Source organism: Arachis ipaensis, chromosome B6, assembly GCF_059453495.1.
Source record: "Arachis ipaensis isolate K30076 ecotype BB chromosome B6, ASM5945349v1, whole genome shotgun sequence".
NCBI lineage: Eukaryota > Viridiplantae > Streptophyta > Magnoliopsida > Fabales > Fabaceae > Arachis > Arachis ipaensis.
The window spans coordinates 18545146-18550459 of record NC_142441.1 but is presented as its reverse complement, the minus strand read 5'-3'; the positions used below and the strand labels follow the sequence as shown (position 1 = coordinate 18550459).

The window sequence follows — 5314 nt, the reverse complement described above, 5'->3', positions numbered from 1 at the left end:
ATGTTGAAAATGAAGTTTATTTATTTTAATCTTTATTTGTCACAATCTCCACCAAGGAAAACCCACTTTTACATTTGTTAAAGAATAAAGTAGCCCTGGACCACACTTCTCCACCAACCTACACGGAGTAGTTATAATTTTTTCCAACCTTTATTGAAACTTTGACAACAAAAAAATTAAAAATAGTGTTGTACGGACGACACAAACATCTCAGATATCAGACTCTGAAAAATCAAAATCACACATGCAAAACAAAGAATGCAATCTTAGCATAACAATTTCATTGGCTCATCAGTAAGTCAAAGCCTAACGTTTGTTAAAAGATGCTGGAAAAAGGATCCGTGAAGTCCACTCAAAAGCATAGTATCCTTATATATAAGCAATATGTTATTATTCTTATTAGAGCAACTGCATAAGTAGAGAGAGAACACAAATGTGGTGAAAAATAAAAATATAACTGTGGTATTCTGAAATGCAACTAATAGTATCCAGTATCCACAAATAAGCATCTTTATCAGCACTTACATTTTGTATGAACTGTTAAAGAACCAAAATCAGATTAAATTTTGTCCTAAAGAACAATAGAAGAAAATGGGCAGAAGCCTTAAAATCAGGTGCGAGTAGCAGCTGTTGATTATTATTGTATGGAGAAGCTATGGAGCAATTTCAAGCCTAGGCTCAAAGGAAAAACCTGTGAAAAGCTGAAGTGGGAACCTTTTTATCACAGGGCACTTCTGTGCCCATTTCCATTGTTTATTGCTCATGTCATATATAAGCAGCACAGGAGATCCATAACTTTGAATATATATGAGATCATCTGCGCCACTGCTGGCAAAAACGTCATCAAGCTCTCCAAAGCCTTGGAAGAATTTGTGAGGCACTCGTGCAATATCTTCCCACTTCTTATCGTTTAGAACCCAGATTCCAATTCCTTTGATTATGTCAGGTCTATCTGGTTTACCAATACCTCCCACCATTACAAGCTTTTCCTTTAGATTCATCAAACGGCCACATGTCAGAGAACAAGGTACTGGAATAAAGTTCCTTGTTAAGCTACCTTGAGAAGAATGGTTGGAGATGTTATATCCAATTAGGGAATGGCGATTTGCAGGTAGACCTGCCCCTGTTGAGTAAACCAAAAAGTATAGCACCCCATTACATATTACACTCTCGTCACCACCTCTCCACCCTAACAAAACTTCGGTGAAAGGTGTTATCCAAGTCACTTCTTCAGAATTGTATATATGAATTGAGATATCCCACTGGAAAAAGTTCTCAGGGACTTGCTTGGATTTTACAATTGCCACTGTATAACACTGAGATTCCCTACTAACTGAGATTGCTAGTGCACTGTAATCAGAAAATTTTAAACCCGGAGGGTCCTCCAGCTTCTTGAACCTTTTGGTAATAGGGTTGCATACACACAATTCACTTCGGCTGTCATTGTCCATGAAGCAAACCATACCACATGATGAAGCAATGAACCAATTTGAAGTGCCAATGCAGGGAAGTTCAATGCCATACCATTTCCGTAGGATGGGATCATATGCATGACCGATTGGTTCATCAGAGCTTGTAAACATGAAGTACCAAGGTTTTTGATGTAGAACATGAGAAAGGTTCCATAAAAACCTCTTTGAAGTGACAATATCATGCCATCTTTTACATACAGAACCAGCTCTGAAAATGCTTGCAACAGGAAGGTAGGCTAGGATCCGCTCCAACAAGTCATCCGGCAAAATAAGATCCACAGAGACAACACTTGTTTGTTTGTCACCATCTTCACCAGGCTCTAAAGATGAGCCAAACTCCCCAATATCCCTTCCTGTGTCATCATCATAGTGACTGATCCATGAAGTTTCTCCAGCCATAGAAGTTCAAATGAAAGACCTAATGGGTGTGTTCGGGGAAAAAAACTTATTATTTAAACATCTTAACATCAAATAAGAAAGATCCTCTAGATTTTATCATCTTTTACTAGATAGTCTAGACTAGATGATTCAGATATAATATCCTATGTTCAAATTAAAAGAGGTAATACAGAACAAAGAATTAGGATTTTTCGTTCAAACTAAAAGCAATTTCTAAACATCTGCATGACACATTCATGTTAGTTGCAAACCACAAACACTAGTTGCAGGTTGCCACGTTAAGCAAATCAAAACAGTAAATAGAACCACACAACACAGAACATGAAACTCTTGGTACCAAATATATGCTATTATATTCAGCTCATCCCAACAGTAGATTATGCTGCAAACATACATAATAGATAATTCACCCTTTTAGATTTTCTATGACATTTGATATCAAACTAAAATAATTACGATTCATAAATGGACAAAATTATATCAAATAGACAAAAACAACGGCATTTCCAAGCAATGAAGAAGGAAAAAAAAAAAAAAAAGAAAACCTTCAAGCACCTCAGATACAGAACAAGCATTGTGACATGTTGATTTGCTCCTTATTGGTCACAGGCATTTCATCTGATAGAGAAAATGTGCCAAAGGCATCACCTTTTCCAAACCAGCTTTTTGTTCTAAAGTCCTACAGTGTCTCTTTTGCTCATAAATATAAACAAGTTCCCACAAACCTTTTACTATCAAGCTTTGGGAAGGGATTGGTGTGCTAAAAGAAAAAGGAAACTAATATGAGGAGAAGAAAAATCAAAGGGCGAAGCATCAATCAAAGAAAGATCTAACGCCCCAAAGGTCCTGAGAAAAGAAAACTAATCAGCAGAAACAGATCAACGAGGGGCATAGATGGCGCAACAAGTCAAAAACATTGTGAAAACTGAAAAGATGAAAAGAGAGAAGATACCTACCTAACTTGTTTGAATTGAAAGGATCAAAGAGCCACGTGTCTCATAGGAGGGGAAGAGAGAACCTCGGCGGAATGATTTAGGGAACAAGAGAATCGGGGTGTGGGAGAGAAAGAGAGAGAAGAGTAGCTCAGAATACAAGCATTGAAGTTTACGGAGAAAAGGAAATGGAAAAAAGGATACGAGTATTGCGTTGCCCTTGCTTGAAATGGAAGAACAGAGAAATGGGTAACTCTAGATTTGGTTTGTCTGATGAGGAAGGCCGAGTAAAGCAACCCATCAACAACAACAACGAAAGAGAAAGAGAGAGAGAGAGAGAAACGACAGGCGGGTAACAGTAAGGTGCAGTGAAGTGAGAAGGCGGTTTTTTCTATTAGCAATTGCCTTTTTGTAGGAGAAGCGCGTGTTGGCGCGTGAAGAGTGTTGAGGTGTCATTCATTATGAATTATATTGGGCGACAATAATACCAACCCTTTAATTTATTTCTTTATTTACACACGTGTCAAAGCAAATCAATCTCTTTCTACAAATACATTTTTTTTATAATAGACATTATTTTATATTAATATTTTTTTAGCAAATAATAAATATTATTATTATTTATTAATAAAAAATAATTTAAATACATAACCTAAGAAACATAGACACTTTATTGAGTTTATGTATGTTAGACATATTTCGAATACGATATTCATCGACATTGACTCGACACGGATGTCTTCTGTGTCCAACCTATATTTAACCAACTTTAACAGATCATAACTTGATTTTCAGATCCCAAAATTTGGTAAAACTTATTTCAAATAAAAATTGGATCCGTGGAGTTTATAACATTTGAAAAACGGACGAAAAATGATTTTTAACAAAAAAATTATGCGCATTTAAAGTTTGGAGTTAAAAATTGAAATTCTATAATTTTGCGGCAAATCAGGATTTCTGCTATGTGTACCATGCACACAATGTTGCCTACACATGGTACAGACTAGGTGTAAATGCTCATGCGTACGCACGAGGGGTATGCATACGTTTGCCCAAAATTTTTACAAATTGTGCGTACGTATAATTTGGGAATGCCTTTTGGATACGTGCATACGCACAATAATGATGCAGACGCACAAATCCTGTTTTCACACTAAAATTCTATTTTTAACTGTTTGGCCTTTTCGGCAAGCTTGTAAACTTTCGTAAACCCTGTTTAAGGTTCGATAGTTAGTTTTAAAAAAGAGTCGACTAATTATTGACTATAAAAAATTAGTAATAAAAATAAAATTGAAACTCATAAAAATATTATAGACAAAATTAAAATAAATAAATATTAAAAATATTTTGAAATTTTTAAAAAATATTAAAAATAAAAAATAGCCCTTACTCAAAGATTTATTATTTGTCTATATTTTTATTATTGAGTTATGTTAATTCTTTAGAAAAAAAATTTTTATTAGAACATCGATCTAGATAATTTCAAAGATCAAAAAAAAAAAAAGTGATTTCAAAAGTTTTATTTTAAAATACTAAAATAACACGCTTAAAGGTTTTCTTATCTTTTTATTTTGTTTATTTTCAAATAAATACTTATTATGATCTCTTTTTAAATGTTCGATTCATTGGACCGAGAATATATATATTATATTTAGTCATTTTAGTGTGTTTTAAAAATAAAGTCGTCACTATTTTTCACCTAGAGACCCGTTCTCTTATAATGCGTCTTACATTGAACCTAATCAGCAACCCACTTAAGCCAACGCCCCGCTCTTTCCTTTTTTGAAATAAAATATGTTAATCAAAGGAAGAAAAGCATAAAGATTATGTCTCAAACGCCATACCAAAGAATCAAATGCTTGACACACCCACGGACACACGAAAAGGGGCTGATTTTTTTAGAAATAAAAAAAATAATATTACACAATAAAATAAATATGGGTAAAGTATTTATACTAGTATAATATCAATCTAAAATGTAGGTTGTGATTTAATTTTTTTTTGTAAATTTGAATACTGCAAAATGCAGATTACAATTAGTAGATTAATATTTTTTAAATATGCAACCTGCAATGCAGGTTGTGTTTTATCCATTTTTTTTTTCATTTTGAATATTAAAAAACACAAGTTGCATTTTAAATTTTTTATTTTAAAATATGCAAAATATAGATTGTGTAACACTCTAATTTTTAGCAAGTTATGATTACACTAAAAGTCTATATACTATTTACCTCTAATATGCTAATAACATATTATATTTATTTAATATTGAGTTTTCGAGAATATAAACTGAATATTTAATTTAAGAAATTATAAAGTCTTTACTTTAAATTTTTTAATCACATAATCATATCCACATAATATTTAATACATAATCTTATTTACAATTCCTCAAATAGAAGTCCTACCCCTCTAAAAACTAAAACAATAATTATCGAGGGAAAAAAATTTAATCATTAAACAAAATTCATAAAGTACAATAATATATAATAAACTTGTGGTTCAATCGCG

At 32.9% G+C, this 5314-nt stretch overlaps 1 pseudogene across 4 annotated transcripts; it reads right to left on the bottom strand.

The window, feature by feature from the left end:
- Nucleotides 1–434: 434 nt before the first annotated feature.
- On the bottom strand, nt 435–3186 carry LOC107645729 (F-box/kelch-repeat protein At3g61590 pseudogene; annotated as a pseudogene). 4 transcript variants are annotated; one of them, XR_015886221.1, is made up of 2 exons: nt 2417–3186; nt 435–1890 (listed from the first exon to the last, which is right to left on the bottom strand). The product of XR_015886221.1 is annotated as an F-box/kelch-repeat protein At3g61590 pseudogene, transcript variant X2 (transcript). The 4 variants fall into 4 exon arrangements; XR_015886220.1 differs by having other exon boundaries at nt 2427–3186; XR_015886222.1 differs by having other exon boundaries at nt 2828–3186.
- Nucleotides 3187–5314: the final 2128 nt, after the last annotated feature.